This window comes from Trachemys scripta, chromosome 16 (genome assembly GCF_013100865.1).
Source record: "Trachemys scripta elegans isolate TJP31775 chromosome 16, CAS_Tse_1.0, whole genome shotgun sequence".
NCBI lineage: Eukaryota > Metazoa > Chordata > Testudines > Emydidae > Trachemys > Trachemys scripta.
In genome coordinates this window covers 10,744,525-10,754,462 of record NC_048313.1, presented here as the reverse complement: position 1 = coordinate 10,754,462, position 9,938 = coordinate 10,744,525, and positions in this window count along the sequence as shown.

Here is a 9,938-nt window from a genome sequence, read left to right as displayed (position 1 = left end):
AGTAGCTTTAATGGCACTAACCCCCTGTACCCTAAAACCAGTTTGAACAGAATAAATCAGAGGGGAGAACCTGACTGAGAGATTCGCAGGATCTGGGATTGCTAGGAGAATGCAGCGGGTCTGTTCTGCTCCTCTAACTTAAGATTTTAAGTTTTAAGATTAAGTTNATAATGGTCCCTTCTGACCTTAAAGTCTATGAGTCTATGAGTCTATGAGTCTATCTCACTTAGCTCATAGAGTAGCAGAAGACCAGATGAATGACACGGTCGTGCAGGCTGTCGGTCGATCATTCTGTTTTCTCTAATGATTCGTTCCAACTGCTAAATAAAAATCCTGTGTTTCAAGGAAGCTGTTTGTTACTACCCTGGTCACAGGTTCTTGAAGGGCAAAAATGCAGGTGATCGAAAGCCAGTCAGACGTGCTAGGTGATTACCTGTTGGTACATGGGGCAGCGTACCTGGGTCACAGTCTAGGAGTGGCGGTATTGCAAGACTCCACACCTCCACTCTTAGACTTGAGCAGCTGCCCTCAGAGACTGACGCTATCACAACCCAGGGAGGCAAATCCATGCATTGACTTCCGTGGAGCGGCACCCACATTACACCAGGGGATGTTGGACACGGCTTCATCCTTCATGCCCTACGAGTGTTTCACAGGCCGCGTGGCATGGGTTTGACAATGTTAGTTTACATCTGCGTTCGTGTCACTGTTGGAAGGCTAGACTACCCCACAGTGACGACAAACCAGCGCCGCTATATTACTTCCTTTTTCCACGGCAGGTTGTCTGTTCAAATTAATAACTCACCACAATCACCAGCCCAGTAGTGCTAGGAGATGCAGTGAGAGAAAGTTTAATTCAACTAGATAATTAATTGGCAGAGTAACTCCCCGGGCCCTAATCACCGTTCTAGAACTGAACTCAGACCCAGCCTTCCTTAAGGAGGAATTATGCTTGTTTTACTCACACGAGTAATACCACTGAAATCATTGGGACTGCTTGAGTGAGTAAGGCCAGCACAATTTGGTCTTGAAAGTTCTGAAGGGTTCATAAGGTTGTTTTCTGCTTCCGGCCAAATTTGACTTTCTGCGGCTCTAAGGTGGTGGGAAGTGCCAGTAACCTCACAAGAAAGCCTTGCTCATAAGGTCACCAGCTCAGTTCAGCCGATTCGGGGCTCACCTTCAGCCCAGGAGGGACGCTAGTACACTCAAGTTATGCAACTCAGGCAAACCTCTCTCACCTGTACTAGGAGCATGAACAACCATCTACTACCTTAAACCCATCCAAATTCCCATCGGTCAGGCCCAATAGCCCTATGTCCTTAGACTGGGAAACCAAAGGGTTTAATTGCAATGGAAAAAGACTGAACTCACCAGAGCAAATGCAGTTCTAAATTCCCCAGAGCCTCCTTCTTCTTAACGCGTACGTAGGCCTATTCCAGGGGTTCTTAATCCTTCCCAGATCCCAGCTCCACTCTGCTGTCAATCACAAGCAAGGCCTCTTTGGAGGCACCACATTCAGTAACACATGGAGGAGGTAGTTTGGGACCAGCACTTCATTCCCACTTGAGACATATTTGGAGGGCCCTGTGCTTCATTCTGGAATAGCTCCCGTGTGTAGACACAGTCTCATCTTGGTTTCTGATAGCCAGAGATCAACTTAAGCCCTGAAGCTTGTTTAAAATCCCTTTCCTAAATTTTTGAGAGAAGTTGACAAGCTAAGGCAGTTACCATGAGAAGGAACAACGAGCCGCAAGCAAAGGGAAGGATGGGGACAGATGTGATGAGACAAGAGAGACGTGATCCTGGGAGATCCTAGCAACAACAAAGAAAATCTCCTCTTTACCGTGCTGCTCTCGCACATGTTCCTGGTCTGTTAGCATTAACCCGACAGTGCACCCCTCACTGTCCCAGAAGCACATCCTCACAGCAAGACCCAGCATTGTAACTTCTCCACCTCTTCCCACCTTCAGGCCTCAGTGGTCTGGAATGGTGATCTGCCCCATCACCTCCACCAGGTTCCGCGTCCATCCAGGTGCTCTCACCCTTTCCAGACTACTGTAGCCCTTTCAGGAGGCTGATTTGTCTTGTGTACGCCCAAGTTACACCTCACTTGCTTAAAAACTACTCGTTATGTACTAAGGGCAGCTAGTCCGTCGCACCACTACAACCGCTATTTTTAGCACGTCAGCTCCATCATCGCAAGAACGGGTAGGGCTCCTGGAGCTGGACATTACGGCTTCCAGCTGCAGGGTAGACGGACCCAGAGGGCTCTGTTCCCCCAGCCCAACAACGGCAGACAGATAATGGAGATCCCGATGCAAGGTGGAGGGTGCCTGGGCAGTTCCGAATACAAAGTGGCCTGAGCTGGAAATCAATCCGGATGCCGCGGCCAACAACCCCACGCTTGGAGAACAGCTCCACGGCATCTTTAATATCCAGGGGCGTACGGGACCTCGGCTGGATGCCACAGACTAAAGACGGCAGGGTTAAAATCTCGCTGGCTCTCTTCATCCGAGAGCACTAATCTCTACAACATCTAGGCACTGTACAATGGCCTGCGCGGGGAGAGGCCAGCCTCCCTGAGACTAGACCCTTCAATAAAGGATTGCGGCCCAGCCCCGCACGATCACTCCTGGGAGCGAGATGCCACGCACACCACCCCGTGGGCACTGCCTCTATGGTAGCTACAAACCCTGGGGAAGGACAGCAGGGTGCGTGCTCTGGACTCAGTCTCCACTCAAGCAGATGGATGGGAAGGGGGCAGAGAGGGAAGGGGAAGTGGGGGAGCCATCCCCACCCACTCCAATGGGCCGGTCAGTAGAGTATAGCAGCACCAGTCCAGTTACCGGTAATGCAGTCATTACCTCCCCTTATCAAGAGCAGAGGGATTGTAACTCTCCGGAGCTTCCTGGGACAGGTATTTCTGAGAGTGGCATTGTTCTGCACCATACCGGGCTGATCCCCTGGGCTCTATCGCCTTCTGTGATCCGACCACAAAGCAGGAGGGGTGTAAAGACAGGTTCCGGCTTGGCAGCTGCCAAGGAGTAACGGTTGCTACCAGGGAGTGTAACATGGCTCCAGGCAGGGGTTTGCAAAGGAGTTTCCGTCTAGGGAAAGTGGCTTATGTGGCGCATTGGGAGAGTAAAACAAACTCTTTATTCTGCAAGCGCTACAGGAAGGGACCCGGCTGGGGGCGGGGGGCGCTCTGAGCTGCCTCTGTGAAGGCAGGAAGCCCTGTAGGCACCCTGTGTATTATTTGGTCCGGGCTGCTCCCAGCCCATCCCAATCCAAGAAAACCCAGTCACGTTACTGGAGGCCTGGCCCGAGAGGTTTCTCACGAGATCCTATGCTTATTTCTTCTCTGACTGCTTTGTGCTCTCTATTCATCATCACAGGCACAGCAGGCTCAACCTCTCTCGGAAAAGGACCACGTGCCACGCACGTTTGTGACTCCACCCACCGCTGACAAACTTCCCAGCCAAATTAGCACCGAGCAACGTTTTTTGGCCACCTTTTTTTTTTTCTACACAAAATGCAGATGCGTGTCCATTGAAACATTTCACTAAAGTCATGTCAATTTCACTGAATTGTTTCAGCTGAAAAAAAAAACTGAAAAAAAACCCAGTTTTTGTGGCACAGGTGGGCTGTGGAGTTTTTATAGCACGATGGGGGGCGGGGGTGACTCAGAAAGAAAAACGCTGAGAACCCCTGCACTAATACATAGTTCAGATGAGGGGGTCTGCTATATTTCTATACTTTATATTGTCTCCCCCAAATAGTCATGGTGAAAATCAATATATGTGAGGAAACAAATCCCTAAACACTTGTCAATAATATATTGACTGTCTGTCTATCTGACATTATCCATATATGTGATTGTTCATGCTGCTGGTTGGTTATTATGATGTTGTTGAAAGACTAAAGAGTTCTCAGAGTGCTATGTTTGTTTTTTTATACTGGTTATATAGGCCTATCTATATCTATATATTATTTATAGCTATATATTATTAGAACATAGATAGATAGATAGATAGATAGATAGATAGATAGATAGATAGATAGATAGATAGATAGATGGGGTGTATGGGGATAGATAGATAGATAGATAGATAGATAGATAGAGGGGGTGTATGGGGATAGATAGATAGATAGATAGATAGATAGATAGATAGATAGATAGATAGATAGATAGATAGATAGATAGAGGGGGTGTATGGGGATAGATAGATAGATAGATAGATAGATAGATAGATAGATAGATAGATAGATAGATAGATAGATAGATAGATAGATGTGTATTTGTGTGTGTTAGAACACACATAAAAGATCTATTTCCCAGGGACAACCATATCTATGCTTTAATCTGTTGCCTTACATAGTATTTCTTAAAGGCTTCAGAAATGCCCTCATCTCCCAATGATAAAGCGATCCAGGGCCGTAGTACATTCTCTGGTCATTGCAGAGATGATTAATGAAGTCACCCTGGCATAACCGTCTCTATGCTGCTCACAGATCAGGGGGCCAGGCCAAGGTGGTACGGAACATGGTCAGAACTCATCTTCGTCAGCAATTTGCCATCTACACTTTTTGTAATAGTCAATTGGAGAATTTTTCTTTCCTCAACATTTCTCACTGAACATTTTTCAGTTCTCAGAAATTTTTGGCCCGAAATTTTGGTTTTCAGTGGCCGCAAGTCAAAAAAATTGTGTGGGGGGGGAGGGGCGGTTCAAGTTTATGGGTTTTTTCATGATGAAAAGTCAAAAAAATTCTTCTGAAAATGTAAACAAAAACAAAAAAAAAGCTTTCATTTTTGTCAGAATTTCTCACTGAAAAGAAAACCATTTTGTGGCCCACTCTCATCAGAGCAACACACAAGGTGTGGGTCACCCTGGTGGGCTGGACTGGCCTAAAGTCCACAATGGTTCAAACCAGCCCCTGTTTGGCTGTAGGGTCAGGGGAGCGGACAGGTGGCCGAGAGCCCCTTCCTCCCCGACACAGTCTCCAGGTTCTGCTCCGAGCACAGCCCCGATCTGTGGCATCCTGGGGCACCGTGACTAGACCATCGCGCTTGTCAGGGAGGAGGATCATCCGGATCATGACATTTATCACTCGACCTTGGAGTGCTGCCACCATGGCAACAAAACCACAGGCGTGTAACATTCCAGACGTGCTAATAGGTGACCACCACCCTTTAAAAACACAGATACAGTAGAGTACAGTACAGCCGTATCTTTTAGCCACCTACATGCAAACCAGACTGGAAAAGAACTTGGCCTGCTTCCCACAGCCAGATGGAAACACAGCTATAAACAACTGGGAGCAAAGGCTAATTAATGGGGCATTGAAGCTCATTCAGCATAGTCCCAGGTCGCCTATCCCAGCATGCTCCTGCATGTCCACCTCACACCTCTTTTCCTTTTATTCCACTTATATTTTAGGAAGAGTCTCTGAATCCTACAAATTTGATCCCAGTTATCGTGGCAACACTCCTACTGACAGGGCTCCCTCGGTCAATATTATCTCATTAATGGAACTCACCCAGATGATCCGATTGGAGATATTGCTACCCTGTTGTCCCTGCCTGGTAGGGGTGAAAAACAGCGGTGGGACAACGGGGCAGGAAGGACTGTGGCAGAGAGGGAGGATGGTCCAGTGGTTAAAGCACTAACCTAGGTCGTGAGGGTCCTCAAGCAAGTCACTTAGCCGCTCTATGCCTCAGTTTCTCCACTGTAAAATGGGGATCATAAGACTTGTCTCTTTCACAGGGGTGCTGTGAGGATAAATATATTAACAATCATGAGATGGCCAGATGGCCCCATGATCACAGTCATAGATTCATAGATTCATAGATTCATAGATTCTAGGACTGGAAGGGACCTCGAGAGGTCATCGAGTCCAGTCCCTCGCCCGCATGGCAGGACCAAATACTGTCTAGACCATCCCTGATAGACATTTATCTAACCTACTCTTAAATATCTCCAGAGATGGAGATTCCACCACCTCCCTAGGTCATGGAGGCCTTAGAAGAACTTAAGACGGAATTTTGTTTTACGCAAAATTTTGACCTTCTCTGGTGTGGTTCCATTTCAGAACAGAAAAAAAAATGTCCAAATTGCGGAATTTCCTGCAAAACAACAAAATCCAGTCCGGTCCAGCGTGGCTCCCACCAGCACCTCCAGCTTCCCCAGCTCTGGGCCCTACTTTTCCTGAAGACAGGGTCTCTGGACATGTGTGGAGGGGCTTTCCCATCCGTTGCTTTTCAGGAGTGTGCAGGGAGCCCTGACCCTAGCAGGACAAGCTGCTCAAAGGGATGGTGCTGAACCACCTACAGCAGCCCTGGGCCGAGCAGCTGTCAGGATGGGTGGGGATCTCCTGCCATGTCGTCCTTCGGAATGGAGGGTGTTGCTGGCTGCAACACCATCATGGTTCCATTCAGTGATGGGGGAGGCAGGCTACATATGGGGAAAACATGCAGTGGCCGGGCCTGGCCAGCGCCCCGTGGCCCACTGTTCCCGCTGAAAATCCAAGTCTGGTGGGCTGTGCAATACAGATTTTGGGACAAGAGGCTGGTGGCTGGAATGAAGGTTATTTTGGGTTGGAGTCTCCCATCGTAGTCAACGGAGGAGAGTCGGTTTCTTTCAGGGCGTCTTCCTGTGCGAATGTGAAGTGACCAGGGATCCGCAGATGTGTGCGCACGCCGGGCAGACATGGCCTCTTCCAGTTGTCTTCGCTCACGCTTCTCTTTGGCTTTTTTCTGCTCTGCTGCCATCCTGATTTGTCGCCAGCTTGACTTCAGATCAACTTGGCCAGCTTTTCCGTGAGCTTTGAGAGTGTCCTTATGTCATTTGCGTGGGACTCACAATGTGCCTGCTCCCATTTTCAACTGTCCACAAAATATGGCTTTGGGGAGTCATGTCCCGGTCCAGGACTTCGAGTGGCTGGAACAAAGGAAATTAGGGGTACTGGTAAGCTGAAAGGGCAGCTACATAGATGGTCCTGGAGACCCAGGGTTGGCTTCTGCAGATCAGTTCATCTGCCATTTTCAGACAGTGGGGAAAGGGGTTGCTGTTGGCCCCCTCACCTCAGCCCTCGAAGGATTCCCCCAGTTCCAAGCACAAATTAAGTAATTGAGCTATTAAGTAGGACAAGCAATTAAGTATATTTGCAGCAGAACATAACAGGTGATGCAGAGGAGAGATATTGATCTGAAATGACGAGTCAAACATTCAATGTCAAACAGGTGGGTAGATAGAGCAGGGTTTGGTTGGTAAATAAACCCATCACCATTCCTGGGGGTGTCTCACTTCCCTTTGGAGAAGCCAGGTTATACTATAAAAGTTCTTACGTCCCACAGCTCCTCATTCACTCGACTTCGCTTCTTAGCATTTGTTTCCAGTGGCTGAACAAGGTAAGTCCGTTTATACTGAAGATTTTTTTTCCTACTTATTAATGGATGATAACTTCTTGCCTCGATTTTGGAGTATGAGCTGCAAAAAATCCATACTGAATCTGTTCTGGACAATTCTCTTTCAATACTAAACTCTCCAGGTCCGGGTGGTCCATTGCTCTGATGCCATGCAGAATTTCTTAAATGTGCCGGGGACAAAGTGGGAAGAGACTCCAGATGGGTAGTAGGATAGTAGATGCTGCATGTTTTAGCACTCTAGAGATGCAGATGCATCAATAATGGGACCGCTGCTTTTAGACGGGGCACTCTTTGCAGGCGTGAGCATGTCTGCAAGTTGCTAACACATTTTTGATGCAACATAAGAATAATAATAATAAATTCGCTTTTGCAGAGTAATTTTGATCCCTAGATCTCAAAGCACTTTGCAAAGGAAGCTCGAGATCCTAGCTGCATTTGACAGTTGTCCCACTAGCACAATCCCAATGAATAATAATAATAAAAACCACAATCACAATATTAGCTTTTTGCTAACAGTAATAGCAAGGATTGCGCATTATCTGCCAGGTGCCCAGTTCTGGACCTAGGAAAGTAAACTAATTTGTTCGAGAACCAAAAAAATTATACCATTGATTCCATAATGTCGACATATTTTCAAAACAGTTCTTTAAAGCCAAAAGAACAGGAGTACTTGTGGCACCTTAGAGACTAAAACATTTATTAGAGCATAAGCTTTCGTGGGCTACAGCCCACTTCATCGGCTGCATCGAATGGAACATATAGGGAGGAGACATATATACATACAGAAAGCATGAAAATGTGGGAGTTGTCCTACCAATTGTAAGAGGCTAATTAATTAAGAGAAAAAACTTTTGTAGTGATAATCAAGATAGCCCATTACAGACAGTTTGACAAGAGGTGTGAGAATACTTAACATGGGGAAATAGATTCAATGTTTGTAATGGCTCAGCCATTCCCAGTCTCCATTCAAGCCTAAATTGATAGTGTCTAATTTGCATATTAATTCAAGTTTAGCCGTTTCTCGTTGGAGTCTGTTTTTGAAGCTTTTCTTTTGCAAAATTGCCACCTTTAGGTCTGTTAGTGAGTGGCCAGAGAGGTTGAAGTGTTCTCCTACTGGTTTTTGAATGTTATGATTCCTGATGTCAGATTTGTGTCCATTTATTCTTTTGCGTAGAGACTATCCCATTTGGCCAATGACATAGAATATGCTCTTGTGTCTCTGACAATTTTTCTACCAGAACTGATCAGAATTTTTGTTTTTCCCCCAGTGGAAAATTTCAACTTTTCGTCAAAAACCTGCAGACCGAAACATTTCAGCCAAAAACTGAATATTTTTAGTTCTTGATGAAAAGTCGAAATTTTCCTCCACAAATTTCACCAAAAAAGAAAACTGCATTAACCTTGGAAAATGCTACTCGACTTCAATCTGTTTGCTTTTAAACCCAGACAGTCACTTTTCTCTTGCACCCCATGTTCCTTTTGCCCTTTATTTAACTTCTGTCATTTTATGTGCAGTGTTGGAATGCAAGGTGGCCTCTTCCGTTGTCATACTTAGAGCAATTGGCAAAACTCAACTCTATTGCGGCCTTTGGTCTCAAAGCCCCCATGGCTTAAGAACAGCTGAAGATGCTGTGAATCCACAATGGGAAAATGAGGTTCACAAGTTTTCAGTGACTCTTTTTTCCATACCTGCCAACCGCTCTACAGGCAGCGCGAACTCTGTTTGCAACAGGACTGTCCATTCAGCCACTTGCAACTGGTCCATCTGAGTGGCAACCCAAATTACAATATGTGCATTCCTATCTGGCCTCTAGAGAGGCCCAGCTGGGGGAAATCCCCATCAGTGCACCCACACAGCTAGCAGCTGGTGTTCCTCTGACAAGTGCACGGCCCACAGGTTGAGCACCATTAAAGAAAAGGCTACTGTCCAATAGCACAGGACAATAAAAGCCAGCGTCTCCTGCTTTTGCAACCCTGAGAGCTTCTGTTCCTTTCAGGGTTCCCTAGCCTGCCGGAAGATGTGTTCGCATCAAGAGAAACAGGACTGCCATGAGATCCCAACTCAGGCTGGAGGATGCCACGCCGGTGGTGGGGGATCCTCTGGCAGCGGAGCTTTGCTGGGCCCTCACATTCTGGGCTCGTCGAGCTACGGTGTTGGAGGGGGCTCGTCCTACTGCGGCTCCGGGGAGTCCTGCCAGAAGATTATAATTGCCGGGGGTAGCAGTGGAAGCTCAAGCGGTAGCAGCGGGGGATCGTACGGCTGCAGTGTTGGAGGGGGGTCAGGCGGTGGGAGTGGGGGATCGTACGGCTGTGGTGTTGGAGGGGGATCAGGCGGTGGGAGTGGGGGATCAGGGCAAAAGATTATCATCGCAGGCGGTGGGAGCGGAGGATCATATGGCTGTGGTGTTGGAGGGGGATCAGGCGGTGGGAGTGGGGGATCAGGGCAAAAGATTATCATCGCAGGCGGTGAGAGCGGAGGATCGTACGGCTGTGGTGTTGGAGGGGGATCAGG